Source organism: Staurois parvus, unplaced genomic scaffold (assembly GCF_062004578.1).
Source record: "Staurois parvus isolate SC_StPar_1 unplaced genomic scaffold, SC_StPar_1.0 ptg000636l, whole genome shotgun sequence".
NCBI lineage: Eukaryota > Metazoa > Chordata > Amphibia > Anura > Ranidae > Staurois > Staurois parvus.
This window is the reverse complement of record NW_028318432.1, coordinates 7289249-7312032: the sequence shown is the minus strand read 5'-3', so window position 1 is coordinate 7312032 and position 22784 is coordinate 7289249. Positions and strand designations below refer to the sequence as shown.

The following is a 22784-nucleotide window of genomic DNA, read 5'->3' as shown; positions in this document are numbered from 1 at the left end:
CATGGGACATGGTGTGGTGATGAAGTTCTGGTGAACGAATGCGTAAAACGCGCAGATATCTACAGAACGATTCAAACACAGTATGGTGATGAAACTCAGCCGTGTAAAACATTTGAATGGTGTAAACATTCCAAAGATGGCCATACATCCATCAGGGATGATCCCGGCTGTGGTGGTTCCTAGGACACACAGGTCCTTCCTGTGAACATTCAGCACGTGAAATGCCTAATCCTGGATAACTGACGCATAACCTGTTGTGAAATTGCACAAGAGATGAATCTTTCTGTGGGAACGGTGAACACAATGATGACGAAGTGAAACAGGCTGTCCTAGGATGGTTCAGGTGTACTGACAAATCTTTCTATGCTGAAGCTTTCCAGGCATTAGTTAAATGCTGGGATAAGTGTATAAATGTAGCAGGGGAGTATATAGAAAAATAAATGCATTTTCCACTCCTTGAAATTTGTTCTTTATTATATAAACTCAAAAGTCCCAGTTTGAGTTGAACGCTCCTCGTAATATACTCACTGTTGCAGCGCTGCAGCCTCCATAAGACTCTCTGATATTCAACACTTCCACAAGGTGCACCTAGGAATACTTACCATGTCTTTAAAGAGACTCCCAATAGAAGTAGTATACTCACCTATCAGACAGCCCACATCTCCTATTTCTGCTAGGTTTCAGTGCTGTGGCCTCCATAAGACTATTATTCAACACATCCAGTAGTATTGGATGCCTGTCACCCCCCCCCCCCCGCCATGAGATGCAGTTTCATCCTCCAACTTCTACATCACTACAGGACTCTATGTAGAGGGTCAAAGGAAGGATCTACATCTAGTGGTGGGGGGCAGCAAGCCTACAACACTACTGGAAATGTTGAATACCAAAGAGTCTTAGAAGACATGAGCTGCCAGAGAGCTGAGTATACTACTTTTTTGTTGCAACAGAAGTAATATACTCGCTACTCCAAGGCTGCAACCTCTGTACTCTTTGGTATTCAACAGTTTTGGGAGTGTTGAATGCCTGCCTGCCACAAGATGTGGTTTCAGCATCCGAACCCTACATCACTACAGGGCTCAGCAATGATATAGAGGGTCAGAGGAAGGATCTACATCTAGTGGTAATGCGGGAGACAGGCATCCAACAGTACCAGAATTGTTGAATATCCTCCAGCTTATAAATTGTTACATAGTCTGGATGAAAAAAGACAAAAGTCCATCCAGTTCAACCATTAAAAAAAAAGAAGTTATAATCCTACATCCACAGTTGATCCAGAGGAAGGCAAAAAAACCCCAGCAAAGCATGATCCAATTTGCTCCTGCAGGTGAACAAATTCCTCCCTGATCCCCCGAGAGGCAATTGGATATTCCCTGGATCAACTTTACCTATAAATGTTAGTATCCAGTTATATTCTGTGTATCTAAGAAAGAATCCAGGTCTTTTTTAAAGCAATCCACTGAGCTGGCCAGAACCAACTCTTGAGGGAGTCTATTCCACATTTTCACAGCTCTCACTGTGAAGAAACCTTTCCGTGTTTGGAGATTAAATTTCTTTTCCTCCAGACGTAAAGAGTGCCCCCTTGTCCTCTGTGATGACCTCAGGGTGAATAACTCTACACCGAGTTCACTATATGAACCACTGATGTATTTATACATGTTGATCATATCCCCCTTAATCTCCTCTTCTCAAGAGAGAATAAATTCAGTTCCTCTAATCTTTCCTCAAAGCTGAGCTCCTCCATGCCTCGTATCAGTTTGGTTGCTCTTCTCTGTACTTTCTCCAGTTCCCCAATGTTCTTTTTGTGAATTGGTGCCCAAAACTGAACTGCATATTCCAGATGAGGTCTGACCAATGATTTGTACCGGGGTAATATGATATCTCTCTCTCTAGTCTATACCTCTTTCAACACAATTGTGAGGGGATTTTGCTTGCTTTAGAAACCGCAGCTTGGCATTGCATGCCATTATTAAGTTTGTGATCTACCAGAACCCCCAGATCCTTCTCCACCATTGATGCCCCCAGTTGTACTCCCCCTAGTATGTACGATACATGCATATTTTTAGCCCCCAAGTGCACAACCTTACATTTATCAACATTAAATCTCATTTGCCACATAGTTGCCTAATTAAACAGTGCATTGAGGTCGGCTTGTAAGTTGGAGACATCCTGTAAGGACGTTATTTTGCTAGCTTACAAATTGTCAGTATATTCGTGAAGTTGAATATAGTTCCAGCATATATGTTGCAATGCTAATCTATGGAGTGTCTCCAGTGCAGTGGGCAGCCATCTTGGTTGGGTCTAGGTGGAACCTGGAAGACAGTGTTTAGCTGATGCAACAAAGCAAGAAACGGGTGTCTGCAGGCTGCTGAAAGGAGAGGACAGTCTTAAAACTAGCAGGGCATTAGAGAGAGACTGGGCTGCTGGCTGAATGGAACCCTGCCATAACTGACCACAACTGGGTGACAAACTGGGTGGGAGACTGCTCATCAAGCAGGAGCTTGTCTCAGAGACTGGGAACTTTCTCTCTGGGAGGATATGAGGTGTGATTTGGATGGCTGGTGTGATCAGACTGTACTAGAGAGTACCCCCTCCACTTGAAAGGAGGGAAAAGAGGGACTGTCTCAACAGAACTGAAAGGGAGAAACCACAGCAACCTCTATCTCTGTCTGATGTGAACTTTTATTGAATCTGAGCATGTGTCTGGAGATCCAGATGAGGGCACTCTGGGTTTGGTAAGATACTAACATTGCACGAGAATTGCAAAGTGGTCTCCTTAAAGATAACTGCATTAATGAATATTCAATTTAACCCTGTTCACACTGCAGAAGGATAATACAGCAGGAACAAAAAAAAGAAGTTCAGCAACAGTTATCAGCTACAGTCCAGGTTATACTGAAAAGAACACTACACTTTTAATATAGTCCATATGCACAAATATTTACCTTCAGCCTTATTCTGGAGATATTCACTGAGTGGTCCTGCCCAGCATAGCCCAACGTTTGCAAAAAACATCCTGGGCTATCAGTGCACATGCTCCACTCGCTTAATTTATTCCTATGGCTAAGGCTGTACTCATGGAAAATGTAATGAATTGTGTGGGTGAACATACCCGATCACATGTATTGTACAATTTCTTTGACCAAACCAATGTCAATTTTCACAAAAAATGTATACATTCCTCCATGCCCCAGCTGCCTCAGTATGATTGGTTACCCTTTATGAAGAAAAGACCTGTTTCCAGCAGAGGAAGTTTTCAGCTCAATGCAGAGGTCTGTCATCTCCAAACAGCGTCCTCTAGTGGTGGTCAGAAGCAGTTTCTTCACCGAAAAGATGGATGCAAATGCAAGACCACACAGGAATTACCTTCAGTAAAGGTAAACCATCTTATCGGCAATTTATTAAAGGTTGCAAGGACAAGTATACATCTTTTTTTTAGTGTAGTTGTACTTTAAATGTGGATGGAATAACTTTTTTCAGGAAGAGTTTTGAGTAGGCAACAGGTGCTCTTTAATGTAACAGTTGTTACTTCGCTCGTCTCGGTATAGCCATAAACCTGACTCATTGCATGATATCTACAGCCTACTTACACTGATAAATATTATACAGACTGCTCTCTGCAGACCTGGTATAATTAAAGCAGCTGTACAGCCGCACAGTTCAGTTCCAGGGTGTCAGCCATCAACCACATAGCTTGATGGCACTGAAGTAGACCACACAGCCACATAAATTTAAATGATGCTGCATACTCGCCAGTCTGATTTTACTGCAGTTAAATCCAAAAGTAATATCACACATATAAATAAAATGGATACTAGGACATTCTCATCAGCAGAATATAAAATTATTAGATCCTTTGGGTAATCACTGAAATAAATATAGATGACATTGGCCTCTCTGTTAGAATGAACAGATTGCAGTGATATTCTACTCTGCTGATTACACTAGAATGAGCTTAAAGGGTTAGTCCGCCAAAAACTTCTGTTTCAGTTATGAGCAGGCAGTTGGTGGGTTAAATTTCCCACCAAGTTCTTACACTACAAAGGGACTCCAGTGATGGAAGCTGAAGGTTCTTGGTGCTCAAAGTTCAGCATCTTTTGATACCGAGTCTTCTCCACAACTGTTGGGATGTAGAGCATCCTCCACATATGCAGTACGAGGTTAGTGTATTAGGGCTTAGTTTGGAGTAAGGGCTTAGCTGAGGGGTTACTTTAGGTTAGTGTTAGGTTTTAGTTTTGAGATTCAAGTGTGTAAGTGGGGCTTTGCAATTGGCTAGCGATGTAGCCAAAAGCACAAATCCCTGCACCGCTCCTTCCCTGCTAGAACACTGTCCCTCCTGCTGAGGCTGAACCCTCCACCATATTGTGCCCCACTCCATTAAAGAGGCCTCCACATGACATTCCTGACCTTTATATCCCACACAAATATGTTGTATGTTATATGTCCACACAAAAATAGGGTTGCTGCACTTTACTGGTGGTACTTGGGAAATGACATAAACAGTCACATCACATCAACATACATTCCGGAGTCAATTGACAATACATAGTCAATCACATTTAGTGGACGGTCTGCAGCAGTCACATGCGAAAGCATTATGCAGCACTTTTAAGCGGCTATCTCCCTCTAACAGTTTCTTCTTCCACTCAGGGTCATTGGTACTCACAGGAATGGGATTTCTGTAGTCATGTCCTCTATAGGAACGTATCTCCTGGGAACCTCCAGGGGAATAGCCTCACTCAGGTAACTCTTGGCCTGACTTGAAAGATATTTTTCAACCTGACATAGCCCCCGCCCCCATAAGGGTCAGGAAGTCTACAGCTGGCTCTCCTGGATGCAGGTCTACTCTTCCCCGACCTCCAGCCTACAAGCATATCTAACCTTAAAACCAAAATTATTTATAGTATTGTAGTTTTTATTTTATTTTTACTTGTAATCCATCAACACATTTCTTGTTCTATACTGACAACCGTAATGAACAACGTTGTCACCCTAGGGAAGATAGTGTGTCAGAACTACATAACCCTCAGGTAGAACTACATAACACCTCCCTCTCTTCTTCATACTGATGATGGGGGGTTGTACTCCACAGTTGGGTTAAGGTTTGGGACTATGTCACACTAGTGGTTCTGTCTTTGGCCTTGGCTTGCCAGTATTGGGATTGCTATGCAGGGATAAACAGGTAAGTGAAATACATACCTATTTCCTTGTGCCACTCTCTTGCTAGTTGGATGGGCGAGATGTTGCTCCCTCACTGGCAACCTATACTGGCACTTTTTACGTTAATAAGGGAGCAGCACATGGAAGTAGATGAGCATCTTGTCTGCTGTTTTTAGCGATCCTGGCACAAGAAAGTTTTCAGTAGTGACAATAGGGGACCTTGTGTCAGCACACCCTTATGTGGTCTCCATTGAGAACGCAAGAGGCAGGGCAGGAATACAACTGGAAGACAGGGACACAGTGTTGTCACCCTATGACAGGAAGTGTCTGCATAAGGACCTTCATAACAGGATCACCAGGTGTTACCTTAATGAAAGCTGCAAACTAAAATATACTGAAAGTGATCCTCAACATTACATGAATATGTCAAAGATTATTTGAGATTTTAGTGATTGGGTTTATATATACTTTAAACTATATACAATATATATTGTTTCTCTTTAAACATTTAATACATGACAAAGGAATCCCAGAGCACTATGGGATTCCAAACACAGAGCCGTGTAGTACATATCTTTTTAAGACACTTTCTTTGGTCTTTGACTGAAACCTTGGACAGAGGCATTTATTGGGAGGGGGAAAAAAGGGAGAAGTCACTGCTGGAACCCATTCACTTTTTTAAATAAATGTCTTCATAAGTTACCGAATTTTGTAGATAATAAAAGGTAAGAGAAAGCTAAAAAAATTTGAAAACTAGCCTAAATCTCCACCTACTGATTTTATATGAAATAAAAAAGATGTATTTAATCACATGAACTTTTTATATTTATTATATTTTTTAAATTTAATTTTTGAGTTCTGATCATGATAAAACAAAGAAAATATCTAAAACCATTACACATTTAAATGCTTGTCATAGCAGTTATTTTAGGTGTTAAAGTTCATGTGAGGGAGGGGTAATGTTATGTTATGGTAGAGGGGTAATGAGATGCTAATGGTGTTTTTGCATTAGAGAAACTTTTCAACACATGTAAGTTGCCAAGGTCATCTCAGTGTTCATGATGGAATTTTCATTTATATTATATTGAATACAGCAGAAATGAGACTCCATGGTTTGGAGTCTGAATAACTCATGTAGCAAGGCACTAAAATAATTTAAAGAGTATGTAAACCCAACATTTCATATTCCTGATATGTGCCTGCTATACCATGCACTTGTATGAAAAAGTATCCTGTTCTCTTCGTATTGCTGCCTTTGTGTGAAATCCCCGGTGTTCCTGCCAGTCCCTCTGCTTTCCTACTAAAAACGGACCACATTAGGCATGAGAACACAGCGTGGTCAGTTTTCTATCTGTGCTGAAAACTCTGTTCTTCTCCAATGATTAGACTTGCTGACACCCCCCCCCCCCTGCACAGCCATTCACTGGAAAGTTCATGGTACTGCTGTTTCATCTACCCCACCTCTCTATGCAGCTGAGAACAGAGAGTATATAAAAAAGGGAAAAAGATATTTATAGTTTTTTTTAAATCTATACACAAGTGTTTTGCCTTTCTATTTTAAACGGAATGGTTAGTTTTACAAGGTGAGCTGAGGGTTTGCATATACTTTAAGCTGGGTACACACAGATCGAAACTCAGCCAGTTCAGCAGGGACTGGTCCAATTTAGACCTGTGCATGGTCCTTCCTGTTTGGCGAAGTTAATCAGTATATCGACTTCTGTAGAATGGGACTGTTGGAAAACTTTCTTTCAAACAGCAGCAGCTGCCGATCAGCTGCAGCACTGATCAATGTATTCTGACAGTGGAGGAGTCCCCACTGTAGAATACAAAAGCACAGTGGATTCCTCCATCCACCTTGCTTGTGTGGATGAGGGAATCTGTTCTTTTTTTTGTTAAGCTGAACAAAAAAAAAAATGAATTGTGTATACCCAGCTTTAGACATAATGACCACAGAGTCGCAAATCACAATCTCAGCAAAAGTCTGCTGTCAAAATCATAAATGGAAGAGAAGATGACTGGTACACATGACAACCATGAGTCAAAGGATCTGTATATCTAAATAATTTAGAGTGGGACCAAATAAAATCACAAGGTGTATGTCATATAGTAAACCTCTCTTTTTCTCTCTGTTCCTAGATTATTTTAACTTTTCTCCCACTTTTTAAGGGCATTAAGGCTGTTGACGATTGTACTAGTGACTAGGTCTGCCTATCTAAAGTTTTTTACCCCAGAGGAAACCTTAAAATAGTTTTCTAGTCTTGGGGAACCCTTGCTCGAACCCATTCATTGGAGACCAGTGGGAAATACCACTTACATTGATGGTTATAGGGAAGAATGCCCACCTTACAGTGCTAGTCAAAATTCCACCCTTACAGACATCTAAAAAGATCGCTGGTATCATACAGTTGGCTCTGTCAAGTGGCATTGGCCCTGGAACTATACAGGCACCATTAAATGAGAGCCACAGCTCAAGGTACCCCTAGCAACCTCTGAAGGAATTTTAGTTGGAAATAGCTGGTCTAGGTAATTCATATGATCCTTTTTTGTACTCAAGAACAAGGATCAATGGCATCCCTTGCAGCATATTCAATTGGTATCTCAGAGTATCTGAGTGATTGTCTTGATCCGAAGACTATAATGGGATTGGAAAATGTGGTTTTAAGAAGTGGCATAATAACCTGGACGCTAGGAGGCCCTTCAAAAATCAGAGGACAAGCCAATGCGGAGAATAATGAAAAAAGAAGAAGGGTAATCTTCAACCAGTTTTTCTGGGTGAAGTAGGAAAGATTTAGAACTGTTGTAAGGTTTTATTGTTGTCTGTGTCTCCATTGAAAATATTTTACTCCCTGCTCCATTACCACCCCATGTCTCAATATTTTACAGGGTGTCACCAAGACAGGAAGTTAGAGAAATATCCCTAAGAGGGACACAGACCACAACCAGGGGCGGACTGACCATTTGGAAACTCGGGCACTGCCCAAGGGCCCGGGGTCAGTAGGGGGCCCCATGAGATGCCCCTCGTACCTTTTTCATAGGGTTTTTTGAGTTTCAGCAAGGACACAGAGGCCCCATGATCCCCTATTGCCCGGGGGCCCCATGAGTTGTCAGTCCGCCCCTGACCACAACATATACCCAAACGTGGTTATAAACCTTCTTCATTTCTGAAGTTGGCCTTTAATATAACTGGAATAATAAAGAACACACATCAGCTCCGGCAGACAGTATGAAAAAAAAAAATCAGTTCGGGCTTTCAGACTGATCATAAATTTCACCAACAACCTCCTGTACAGAACAGCACTTAATGGGAAAAATATCATGTCTAAGGAAAGTGAGAAAGGAAAGAAAAATGACATTGGGACATTAAATTTCCCTCTGAATATGTTTTGGCGCTCCAGCCACAGAGATCTAACAGTAGCATTAAATAGATTATGTCACGCCAGTAATTTCCAGCCATGCCCTTCAAACTGAAATCACCTGTAGGGGCCATTTTACTTTAACACAGCTTAATAAGTACTTGTCACAGCTGGAAAAGACACACATCAATAAAGTCACCAGAAAAAACATATTCAAATGCCTTCCCGAGCAGCTTTCTAAGCACTTTTACCACACATTAAGTTTTAATATTGTTTAGCAGTCAGATAAAGATATTTATGAGCATATTAACAATCACAACAGCTGCGGAGATGCGTGGCTTTGATGCTTAATGAGGAAAGGTGTCAGAAAAATGAGCTGCTTATTTCATATATTGACAATATTGGAGAAGAGGGGAGTTGTGTTTAAAGAGACCTTGACACCAGAAGAATTGTTGTCAAAAGCCTTGCGATGTGCCTTTGGACTTGCAAGAACACTTGTACTTTCAAAAAAGTCAGTTTCCTAGTACAGCCCCTTACTCCTTGCACGTCAATGCCTCTCCTTTTCCAGAGTGTTTAACTACCATCTGTGCTGTCCCAGCTCCTTCATCCCTCCCCTCACCTCCCTACTTAACCTTTTATGTAGCTGCTGGTGGAATACTATGGAGTGTCATCTGAGTCAGCACCAAGTCTGCTGGGTCTGCTAACACCACCGTCCAAGATGGAGGTGCCCAGCAGCCGTGTCAGGCCTTTTGGATATAAACACAGCATGCATAAAATAAGTTAAATGTAATATAATCTTATGGGAAGATTGTTGTTAAAATGAATGGTCTGACAACAGGGTCCCTTTGAAGCCCAACTGAGTAGAAATACTGTCCCCTGCCTGTAGGAAGGTTGCCTAAAATGAGGTAAGAAGGCAGGTGGCTGGCCCGGGCTAGGAAAGGGGGTTAATATTTTAATGTTTCATACTTCTTTCCCGGGCTTTTTGGACCCAGCCTACCTGCCCTGTGGCATATATATATATACAGTTGCAAGAAAAAGTATGTGAACCCCTTGGGATTATGTGGAGTTTTGCATGAATAGGGCATAAAATGTGCTCTGAACGTCATCTAAGTCACAACAATAGAAGAACACAGTCTGCTGAACATAATACTACACAAACATTAGATGTTGCCATGGTTTCATTGCACATATTATGTAAATATTCACAGTGCAGGAGGAAAAAGTATGTGAGGCACTAGCTTGTTGACTTCTCCCAGAGCTAATTGGAACCAGGAGTGAGCCAACCTTGACTCCAATCAGTGTGATGATATTGGATGTGTTGCTGACAGCTGTCCTGCCCTTAAAAAACACACACCTGTTTTGGGTTTACTGGTTTCAAGAAGCACTGTCTGATGTGAACCATGCCTCGCAGAAAAGAGCTCTCAGAAGACCTACGATCAAGAATTGTTGACTTGCATGAAGCTGGAAAGGGTTACAAAAGTATCTCCAAAAGCCTTGATGTTCATGTGTCCATGGTAAGACAGACTGTCTACAAATGGAGAAAGTTTAGCACTGTTGCTACTCTCCCTAGGCGTGGTCGTCCTGTAAAAATGACTGCAAGAGCACAGCGCAGAATGCTGCATGAGGTAAAGAAGAATCCCAGAGTGTCAGCTAAAGACCTACAGAAATCTCTGGCACATGCTAACATTTTTGTTGACACATCTACAATAAGGAAAACATTAAACAAGAATGGAGTACATGGGAGGACACCACGGAGGAAGCCATTGCTGTCCAAAAAGAATATTGCAGCACGTTTGAAGTTTGCAAAAGAGCAACTGGATGTTCCACAGCACTACTAGCAAAATATACTGTGGACAGATGAAACCAAGATTGAGTTGTTTGGGAAGAACACACAACACTGTGTGTGGAGAAAAAAAGGCACAGCACACCAACATCAAAACCTCATCCCCACTGTAAAACATGGCGGAGGGAGCATCATGGTTTGGGGCTGCTTTGCTGCCTCAGGGCCTGGACAGATTGTTGTCATTGATGGGAAAATGAATTCCAGAGTTTATCAAGACATTTTGCAGGAAAACGTACGACCATCTGTCCGCCAACTGAAGCTCCGCAGAGGATGGGTGATGCAACAGGACAATGACCCAAAGCATACAAGTAATTCAACAAAACAATGGCTGCAACAGCACAGAATACGCCTTCTGGAGTGGCCCAGTCAGAGTCCTGACCTCAACCCGATTGAAATGCTGTGGCATGACCTTAAGAGAGCGATTCACACCAGACATCCCAAGAATATTGCTACACTGAAACAGTTTTGTGAAGAGGAGTGGTCCAAAATTACTCCAGATCGTTGTGCAGGTCTGATCTGCAACTACAGGAAACGTTTGGTTGAGGTTATTGCTGCCAAAGGAGGGTCAACCGGTTATTAAGTCTAAAGGTTCACATACATTTTCCTCCCTGCACTGTGAATGTTTACATGTTATGTGCAATTAAACCATGGCAACATCTAATGTTTGTGTAGTATTATGTTCAGCAGAGTGTGTTCTTCTATTGTTGTGACTTAGATGACATTCAGAGCACATTTTATGCCCAATTCATGCAAAACTCCACGTAATCCCAAGGGGTTCACATACTTTTTCTTGCAACTGTATATATATTATACACACACACACACACACACACACACACACTCTACATTGCCAAAAGTATTGGGACATCCCTCCAAATCATTGGATTCAGGAGTTCCAATCACCTCAATGGCCACAGGTGTATAGAATCAAGCACCTAGGCATGGTACTGTGATAGGTTGCTTCCTGTGCAATAAGTCCATCCATGAAATTTCCTTGCTGCAAAATATTCCTCAGCCAACTGTTAATGGTATAACAAAGTGGAAGTAACTGGGAACAACAGCAACTCAACCACCAAGTGGTAGGCCATGTAAAATGACAGAGCGGAGTCAGCGCATGCTGAAGCGCACAGTGCGCAGAAGTCAGCAACCGTCTGCAGAGTCAATAGCTAAAGACCTCCAAACTTCATGTGGCCTTCAGATTAGCATACCAGTGCATAGAGAGCTTCATGGAATGGGTTTCCATGGCCGAGCAGTTGCATCAGAGCCTTACATTACCAAGTGCAATGCAAAGCATTGAATCTAGTGGAGTAAAGCATGCTGCCACTGGACTCTACAGCGGTGAAGACTCTGTAGTAGTGTTCTCTGGAGTGACAAATCATGCTTCTCTGTCTGGCAATCTGATGGACCTGTCTGGGTTTGGCAGTTGCCAGAACAGTACTTGCCTGACTGCATTGTGCCAAGCGTAAAGTTTGGTGAAGGGGGAATTATGGTGTGGGTTTGTTTTTCAGGGGTTGGGCTTGGACCCTTAGTTCCATTGAAGGGAACTCTTAAGGCATCAGCATACCAAGACATTTTGGAAAATTTCATCCTCCCAACTTTGTGGGAACAGTTTGGGGATGGCCTCTTCCTGTTTAAACATGACTGCACATGAGTGCACAAAGCAAGGGCCATAAAGACATGCATGAGTGAGTTTGAGGTGGAGGAACTTGACCTGAACTCAACCTGAAAGAAGACCTTTGGGAGACTGTGAGCCAGGCCTTCTCGTCCGACATCAGTGCCTGACCTCACAAATGCGATTCTGGAAGAATGGTCAAACATTCCCATCAACACACTTCTAAAAATTGTGGACAACCTTCCCAGAAGAGTTGAACTTGTCATAGCTGCAGGGGCGTGTAAAGGCAGGTGTCCCAATACTTTTGGCAATATAGTGTGTGTGTATATATATATATACATATATATATATATATATATATATATATAGCAGAAGGCTGGGTAGGGAGAGAGGAAGCCCTGAGCCCTGTTTGCTGAAATGCTGTGACACCGTGGAGGTACAGAGGGAGACTGCTGTGCCCTGCAGATACGGGCTTCTGGAGAACCACCAACTGATGGACTAAATGTATGCTTGGGCAGCCACCTCCACTAGTTAGGGTATTGAACTGTGATGTTTTTGTTATTTATTCATTTATTATTCATTCCAAGAAAGCTAAGTAAAGTTTGTTGAACTGTTTCCAAAACCTGGTCTGAAGTTTCTTTAAAGGGGTGTATGAGGGTTCCTAGAGTATAAAAGAACTTAGGTCAGTAAAAGCACATGCAGGGTATGGAGCAAGTCCGTTACAAAGGGTTAACTTGGCACCAGCAGGTAAGGAAGTAAGTTGACATTGGTAACCAAGGACTAGTGTAAAGAGAATAGCAGCCTGGACTGACAACTCATGGGGCCCCCGGGCAATAGGGGATCATGGGGCCCCTATGTCCTTGCCCAAACTCAAAAAAGCCTATGAAAAAGGTACCAGGGGCATCTCATGGAGCCCCCTAATGACCCCGGGCCCCCGGGCAGTGCCCGAGTTTCCAAATGGTCAGTCCACCCCTGCTACCTGGGCAAGGTAAGGTGTCCTCCGGTAGTGAGGGTGTAGGTGCACTGACTCCCTCCACAGCAATCGTTTTCCCATAGCAACCGAAAGGGCACCCGTGTTACAAAGACATGGGAGGAAAGAACTGTTGAGAGTTAACTGAGTGCATGCATAAGATGCACGGCGGTACCCCATTCTGTCACTGAGAGTGAGTTGTCAGAAGTACATTGGGTAGAGAGGGCATAGGCTCAGGGGTGTACCTCTTAAATGCAACAGTTCACAGTCAAGGTGTGTAGTGACATGGCACAGCATGTTCTACGAGAACTCGGCAGATAATCATTGCACGTGGAGCACGGTTCATCTCTAAGTTGGGGTGCTGACAACCTGAGAGCCCCCGCCTGGTCCCGGGTATCGATGAGCACATTCATGAGCAGGGTACCCCATGTGCAGGCCATGTGACCCCGCCCACAAGCTGGTGCAGTCTACTCCCTTACAACTTGGGGCAGTTGGTACGGCTCACCCAGGTTTCTCTCAGCCCCCCACATGCCAGCATGCTGCGGTGAATGACTCTTGCATTCTGTGTGGAAGCAGGTGTCTCTCTGCAGAGGTATAACTCACCTCCCCACTGAGTCATAGAGATAGAGCTCTCCAAAGTTATGTCCCTGTCCTCTTCTCTAGTTCTGACTCAGCAGTAAGCAAGGTAAGTCAACTATAATTTTCAGAACACGATTAAAAATAGTAGCCTGTGGACTTCCCTTTTATAATAGCCTTTCATTAACCATTTAAGGCCAAGCTTACGCGGATAAACAGTGAGAAGTTCTAATCAGTGCTGCTGGCTTGGATGGCCGCAGGGTCCCAGGACCTCCCAGATCCAGGAAACAGTGACTCCAGTGAAAATTGGTGGAGTCACATCCATTATCAAAAGGTCACCAGGGTTTCCTTTATATGCAGAATGGCTTAAGCCTGAAAACCTCCTCCCAGAGTTTTTGCTTGTTAACATTAATGGGGTAATTAAGACAGAACCCCAGGCCTCCATACCTGGTACAAGTTCAGTGCAAAGATCTCCTCTTGAACTCAGCAGGAGGTGAAAACTGAGGTTCAAATAACAAACACCAAATGATCAATTAAAACAGAATATCCTGATGCCTTGTAGAACATGTACTCATTTCTATTATTTACAAGGAAATCCACTTAAGCTTTAAATATACACATTTGCACTTCCAATGGCCAAATTCCTTGGTATGTATAGACTTGTACATTTATCTTTGCAGAGCTGAACCATAACTCTAACATGGCATGTTGTCTGCAAATAAACAGTGCCACACAGTGGCCAAACCGACCAGGATCAACACATGGAAGCTTTTTTGTGTGTGTGCCCAGATGGGAGGACAACAGACTTGGGGGGATTACCAAAGCGTCAGGGCACATCATGACTGAACACTCATTTGTCCTTTTTCAGAAAGCTTTCATTTTCAGTGCAGACTCTCGATAAGACTACACAGCCCCTGTTTAAACCCCATTAAAAAAAGGTGACAGGTACACTTGGCATGTCTAGGTGACCAGCAATTCTTTGAAGGCTTCCCTTCACGTAGGAATCTTCCCTGAGCTGTAGGATACTTTTGGGGGTGAGGCCTGAAAACAAATGTTCAAGGGCCATTCAATAAAAACCAAAGGGTTGCACACGGCTTTGACATGATGCAGAGGGAACACACACAGGTTCTGTTTTTTTTTAAATTGCTCCACATGTATTTGACAGCCCTTGGAACCCTGGATTTTGTTAGCATAAAGAGTTGTCCTTCTGAATTGCATTAGGGTTACGTTACCTGGTCAGGTAGATGCAAACAGTGTCCTAGCATCATTCACTCCACTGCATGTGAGCCCAGGATATCATGGACCCCCCCCATCACTCTGGACTAGGCTCACTGGAGACTGCTCCAGAGATTGGCACTCAAATCATGTGAAGAAGAGGACCACGTATGTCATGACTGGACAAAAGACAGTTAAAAAATATATGTATACTGCAAAAAAAAAAAAGTAAAGATTCGATGTGTAGGTGGAGAACAAGACTGGGGGACACCCAAGCTAGAGTTGGGCTTTAAAGAGAAACTCTCACTTCAGTGTTCCGTCCTCTAGGGGACAAAGTATACCTTCTACTTTGCCCCATGTTCCTTGCGTTGCAAGCCTAGCACAAGGTGGGACTGGGCACCACCACACACACTTGCATTGATAATCGGTGCTTGCAATCTCACAGCTAGCAATCTGCTTTAGAATGCGATTGACGATACAGGAAAGAGGGTGAGACAACGTTCAACAGGCTTTAGGAAGAACACTCCCAGTGACCCTGTAAGGTGTTCTGTGCATTCTGTATATATCCAAGCTGCAATGTTTTGTAGATAGTATTAGTGTCTCGCTGATGGCCTTCCACTGCCTGGAATTGCTGTAATAGCACAGTCCTAGCTATTTATACACATTGTCTAAAAGGAATCATTGTGCCTCTCAGTTAGCAAGAGCTACAATAACAGTAAACAGCCTGATTGTGCTGCATTACATAACTCACCGCAGCAATAATAAGAACAGTTGACATCGGCGATATGTATTTGCGTGTAAAGAGAGAGAGGGGCAAGGCGTCCACCAGCCAGCTGGGCAGAAGCCATTATCCAGGAAAACAGCAACACTCATTATTAAATGTCTGGCTACTCCCTGTCAACTAACTTGTCCTCATTATTATGTTTCCCATTTTGACAAGAAATGGGAATCTGTGAACGGCACTTCCCAGGGTCCTGCCAGTGAAAATGAACTACTGTAATTGAAAGTGATGGAGAACGGGTTCTTGCTCAGTGCACTGCAGCTGGAGCACGGAGGAAGTGGAAACCTACCCATCCAGATCCTGATAAATATATGGGGTGAATTAATGAGCACTAAACAAATGGCAGAGGCTCACATCACCCAATCAGGATTCACATTTGCTAATTACTTTGTTACGGGTTAACACGCTTTAAACACCATGCAGTGCTGAGTCTTTCCCTACCAAACTCAGTGTGTTTGTAAAGATAAGTCTTCATGCACGCGGGACGTTTTTACAGCCGCTGTTTTTGGCTTTTGACGTTTTTTTCTACAGCCAGTAACCCCCCCAGCATGTTATCCTATGTGGCCATGCACACATAGACTGTAATCAACGTTTTTTGGCAGGGACGTTTTTTGGCTGGAAACACGGAAAAACACTGCTAAATGCTAATGCTAGAATGCTACAAAAAGCTGAAAAACTCATGTTTTTAACGTGACTTTACACAGCTAACGTTACCAGCTTTATCAAAACGCCCCATGTGCATGGAGACTAAACGGCAGGGCCGGTCTTTCCCCACCAAACTCAGTGTTTGTAAATATAACCTAAAGTTTAGTCAAAAAAGGTTTTAAAAAATCAGCAAAAGGGACATTATATCCATGCCATATGTCCCTTGTGCTGATTTTTAGTTTATACCTTCAGATCCTCCTCCCCCTCTTCATTGCTGCTATAATCTTCCAGTGTCCTAAGGAATTTTTGTAGAGCCGAGGCAGCTGTCATATGCACTCAGCAAGTGTGTTCACTATGCCTGCCTTTTTTCCAACCCCCCCCCCCCCCCCACACACACACACACTTTATTCATACAAGCTGTACTATAGCTTCTATGCATGAAAAACAATCTATGAATGGAGGATGGTAAGATGAATTAAATGTCAAGAGTGCTGCCTATACTCGCCCTTTCCACCCCCTCCTCCATTCATAGAATCTGTACTATAGCTTCCATAAATGAAAAATGATCTATGATTGGAAGAAGCAGACATTGCTTATATCTGCCCATTCTCCATTCATAGATTGTTTTTCATTCATAGGAGCTATAATACAGCTTCTATGAATGGAGTAGGAGATAGAAAGGGCGGATATAGTCAGCACTCTCAATTAGTACATTTGGCAGGTCCCTCGACGTTATTAACCCCCTGCAGTCCCAAAAGATTACAGCGATAGGGGAAAAGGGAGATCGCTGGATGCACAATTTCAACTAAATCCGCAGCCAGCAGAATAAGGGACATACAGTGCACTGAAAAAGTATTCATACCCCTTTAAATTTTCCACATTTTGTCATGTTACATCCAAAAACGTAAATGCATTTTATTGGGATTTGATGTAATAGACCAACACAAAGTGGCACATAATTGTGAAGTGGAAGGAAAATGATAAATGGTTTTCAAAATTTGTTCCAAATAAATATCTGAAAAGTGTGGCGTGCATTTGTATTCAGCCCCCCGGAGTCAATACTTTGTAGGACCACCTTTTGCTGCAATTCCAGAGAGGGACATTTCTGCCCATTCTTCTTTGCAAAATTGCTCAAACTCTGTCAGATTGGATGGAGAGCATATGTGAACAGCAATTTTCAAGTCTGACCACAGATTCTCAATTGGATTTAGATCTGGACTTTGACTGGGCCATTCTAACACATGAATATGCTTTGATCTAAACCATTCCATTGTAGCTCTGGCTGTATGTTTAGGGTCGTTATCCTGCTGGAAGGTGAACCTCCGCCCCAGTCTCAAGTCTTTTGCAGACTCTAACAGGTTTTCTTCTAAGATTGCCCTGTGTTTGGCTCCATCCATCTTCCCATCAACTCTGACCAGCTTCCCTGCTGAAGAAAAACAGCACCACAACATGATGCTTCCGCCACCATATTTCACAGTGGGGATGGTGTGTTCAAGGTGATGTGCAGTGTTAGTTTTCTGTCACACATAGCGTTTTGCTTTTAGGCCAAAAAGTTAAATTTTGGTCTCATTTGACCAGAGCACCTTCTTCTACATGTTTGCTGTGTCCCTCACATGACTTCTCACAAACTGCAAAAGGGACTTCTTATGGCTTTCTTCCAACAATGGCTTTTTTCTTGCGACTCTTCCATAAAGGCCAGATTTGTGGAGTGCATGACTAATATTTGTCCTATGGACAGATTCTCCCACCTGAGCTGTGGATCTCTGCAGCTCCTCCAGTGTTACCATGGGCCTCTTGGCTGCTTTTCTGATTAATGCTCTCCTTGCCCGGTCTGTCAGCTTAGGTGGACGGCCATGTCTTGGTAGGTTAGCAGTTGTGCCATACTCTTTCCATTTTTGGATGATGGATTGAACAGTGCTCTGTGAGATGTTCAAAGCTTGGGATTTTTTTTATAACATAACCCTGCTTTAAACTTCTCCACAACTTTATCCCTGACCTGTCTGGTGTGCGCCTTGACCTTCATGATGCTGTTTGTTTGTTAATGTTCTCTAACAAACCTCTGAGGGCTTCACAGAACAGCTGTATTTTTACTGAGATTAAATTACACACAGGTTGGCTTTTTTTTACTAATTAGGTGACTTCTGAAGGCAATTGGTTCCACTAGATTTTAGTTAGGAGTATCAGAGTAAAGGGGGCTGAATACAAATGCACGCCACACTTTTCAGATAATTATTTGTAAAACATTTTGAAAACCATTTACCATTTTCCTTCCACTTCACAATTATGTGCCACTTTGAGTTGGTCTGTCACATAAAATCCCAATAAAATACATTTACATTTTTGGTTGTAACATGACAAAATGTGGAACATTTAAAGGGGTTTGAATACTTTTTCAAGGCACTGTATCTGATCGACTGCAAGTAATGTAAGTAATGTCCCTGTTGATTTTTTAAAATCCTTTTTTGACTAACCTTATGCTTTAAAGCCCTTCTCTTGGAAAAGTAGAAATCCTCCCTTCCAGTGGGGTTGCTCCCACTTTGCAAGGGTTCAATGCTTGCTCAGGTCTAAGGGGCTAGGGACAGCAGTTTTACTTACCCAATCCTACACTCCACCAGTAGCCGGTGCTCTCCTCTACTCCCCTATGCTCTGGCGGTTTACTGTCCCTTTGGGGTTTATTTACTAAAGTTGGAGAGTCCAAAATCAGACTCCCTTCTGCATAGAAACCAATCGGCTTCTAACCTCAGCTTGTTCAATGAAGCTTTGGCAATGAAACCTGGAAGCTGATTGGTTTCTATGCAGAAGGGAGTCTGATTTTGGACTCTCCAGATTTAGTAAATAAACCCCTTTGTGTCCTCACGTCCAAGGCAAGGCTATGGAACCTGCACTGTTCTTAATGACATCAGAGGACCTGTGATCGCTGGAGCATAAAGAATAAGAGGCTATGGGAACTGGTCTAGCAGTGCAGAGGGAGTTTACGGGAGTATTGGATCAGGTATGTAAAACTGCCTTTTCTTATATCCTAGCCACAAATGAGTATTTAACTCTTGCAGTGCAGGGGCTGCCCCACTGTAAAGGAGGATTTTTACTTTTCACAAAATTCAGCTTTAGCCCTGGTTCACACTGATGCCTAATCGGTGCAACTCCGACTTTTCGGAGTTGTACCGATTAGAAAAATAGTTCCTGAACTATTTTTGCTGATTTGGGGATCGATATACATAGACATCTGTGCATAAGGTCGCACAGATGTATATGAAGTCGCAGTTAAAAAAACCTTCAGCCTTTATAACCACTTAAACCTTCAGCCTTTATAACCACTTTAAAAAACACTGCAAGTACAGAACAATACCTGTTGATCTGCCAGAAATCTACTGTGCTCTTGAATTCCTATCCTGGCTGGCAACACAGTACCTCTGCTGCACTGAAATCCATAGCAATGTTGTCAGCATCCCTGCTCTGCCTATCCCTACCTATCTCTTTCTCTCTCCGCATATACGCATTGATTTCTTCATCAGCACAACAATACTGCTGTCTTGACTCCCAAGAGCCTGTCCATGCACTGGGTGGACTGCAGGACTATTGTGAGATGTAGTTCTGGAGATGTTATTTAGTCAATGAGCTACCAGCAGGTTTCCCTGAAACAATTTTACAAACCTGGTGATGATGACAGAGGGAGTAAGGTTTTTTGCAACAAGAACAATGTAAAAGACAAAAATAATACTGGGACATGCTCTAAAGCAGCCTTTTTCAACCAGGGTGCCTAGAGGTGTCTTTAACCAATTCAATACCGGGCAATTTTACACCTGCCTGCCCAGGCCATTTTTCAAGTTTCAGCGCTCTCACACTTTGAATGACAATTGCGCGGTCATACAACATTGTACCCAAACTAAAATTTTATCTTTTTCTTTACACAACTAGAGCTTTCTTATGGTGGTATTTAATCACCACTGGGGTTTTTTTTTTTTTGCTAAATTAGCAAAAAAATTTTGAAAAAAAAACACGTTTTGTCTTTGTTTCTGTTATAAAAGTTTGCAAATAAATAATTGTTCTTCATAAATTTAGGCCAAGATGTATTCTACTACAGGTCTTTGGTGAAAATAACCCAAATTAGGATGTATTTTTTAGTCTGTAGGAAAGTTATAGAGTTCACAAACTATGGTATAGATCTGAAAATTGATCAATCCTGAAGTACTGACAGCCAATCTAATTTCTTGAGGTCCAAGAATGTCAGAACAGTACAGATATCCCCCAAATGACCCCTTTTTGCAGAGTAGACAGTCCGACGTACTTCATAAGAGGCATGGAGAGTTTTTTGAAGTTGTATTTTTTTTGTCATAATTTTTTGGAAAATGAAAAAATGCAAAAAATTATTTTCACTATTTTTTTTTTACATACTGTCACCAGTGCAGTACAGCGTCTTCATATAACTGGCATGGCGGTGATCAGGGACACTGACTGGTGACAGCTTGAAAAAAAAAATATATATATTTTTTTTTATTTTTTATTTTTTTTATTATTTTTTATTAAATTTTTTTTCTTTTTTTTAAGATTTTTTTTTCATATTTCACTATGTCCAAAGTAGTACAATGTTACCATAGTAACATTGTACTACTTTGGGGAAGTGATCAGTATTTTTTATTTTTTTTACACAATTTGCTTATAGCAAAGAATTACTTTGCTATAAGCAAGCATTTACCTGAATGACATCAATTCATTCAGGGTTTTTTTTTTTTTTTGGGCTTAGCTGTGATTTGGCCACAGCTAATCACATGACATTTGCATGTGATTAGGTGTGACCATTCACAGCTAGACAGTAGTATTCAATGGATGGCATGAATTAAGCCATCCATTGTATACAACTGTCATGTGACCTGCTGTGATTGGTCACAGCAGGTCACATGGTACCGGCAACGGGGCTGATACTCAGATCTGTCATCGGCCGTGTCTGAGGTACACGGCCGGTGACAGATCGCGCCGCTGCGCGGCTCTACAAGCGCGAAAAGTGCGCATGTGCGGGAGGACGCCATTTGGCATCCAACTCGGAAATTCAGTACATTTTGCCGGCCGCCTTTTGGCTATTGGCCGGGCGTGTATTGGTTAAGGGTGTCTTGGCAAAATGCCTAAAAATTGCCCAAAAATTTAGTGACACAAAGCCACAGGTTTTTGTGCACTACTACAACCTTCTAGCCGCCAATTATGTTGCGCTTGATAAGGAGGATGCTTGACGCATGCACGGCCATTTTTGGCCCCTACTCTGCCCTTCTCCCTCATCACTGGGGCCACATTATCGGAGTGAGGGAGAGAAAGGGATGCAGAAGAGAAACATTGGAATACTAGTCAGTAACAGTGTGTATAGGTGTACTTGCTTTGGAAGAATAAATCACCTGTAATGTTGGGTGTCCTACTTGTGTGGATGTTGCTGTGGTGTGTAAAACTGTAAATTTAGTTTAACATTTATTAGAATGGGGTGCCTAGAGATTGAGCAGAATTTTAAAGGGTGTCTTGACTGAAAAATGGTTGAGAAACCCTGCTCTAAAGCAGCATTTCTCAACCTTTTTCAGTTGTTGCACTATTTAAAACTATGCAAAATATAGAGGCATCTCAGTCTGAAATGTAAGAAACATAAATGTTACTTATCAATAGGGAATCTGAGTGGAAAAAGCACGCAACTGGCTTCCTGAATTTAACCTCTCATCAGAAGCCCCCCTTTGCATTGGAGGTCCCCCAATTACATCACAGGTCTTTATCTTGTCAGAGGTCCCCCCATCACATCAGAAGTCCCCCATTACATCAGTGGTCTCCTGTAATACCAGAGGTCCCTCATTTTATCAGGGGTCTACCGTAACATCAGAAGTCCCCCATTACACCAGAGGTCCTCCATCACGTTGGAAGTCCCCCCCATCACATCAGAGGCCCATCCACATAGGACAACTCAAAGCTGATCTAGGAAACCTAAGACTAGGAAAAAAACACACAACTGACTTTTTGAAATTAACTCCACATAAGAAGCCCCCCTTTTTATTACAGTACCTCCTTCACATCAAAGGTCCCCCGTCACATCAGAATTCCCCATCATGCAGGAGTTCCCCCCAGCACATCAGAGTTCCTCCCATCACATTAGAGCTCCAATACATCAGAGATGCTCCATCACGTTAAAGGTCCCCCTATTTCATCAGAGGCCCCCTATCACATTGAAGGTGACCCCATCAAATTAGAGGTCACGCATTACATCAGAGGTCGGAGGTTCTCCCATCACATCACAAACCCATACGCACTATGACAACTCATGATGCTGATCTAAGGCGTACTGGATCGTGTGCTTGCGGCACCCAGGGGGTACCTAGATGACAATCCAGGGTGCAGCAGCTCCCTGGTTGAGAAACGCTGCTAGAAAGAGGGAGGGGGAAGGTGAGATTTAGGGGGTAAATTTGGGTAACAACTTCTGTCCAGCAGTCAAGTCCATCACAGCAGGTTCTGGCAGAGCAGATGTCTTACTGCACATTCAGGAAACTTGTGCCAAGAGAAATAAATAGGGTGAAACATCTGCGTATCATGCCGATCCATTGGCTTCATTACTTTCTGAGTTATTGACCTGATCAGGAGTTCTGCATCACTAGCCACGTTTGCTCCAGAAC

At 42.6% G+C, this 22784-nt stretch overlaps 1 protein-coding gene across 8 annotated transcripts in view; it reads right to left on the bottom strand.

The window, feature by feature from the left end:
- The window catches only part of KIAA1217 (KIAA1217 ortholog), a 609023-nt gene that overhangs the window by 466500 nt on the left and 119739 nt on the right, over window positions 1–22784 (bottom strand). The window lies entirely within an intron of this gene.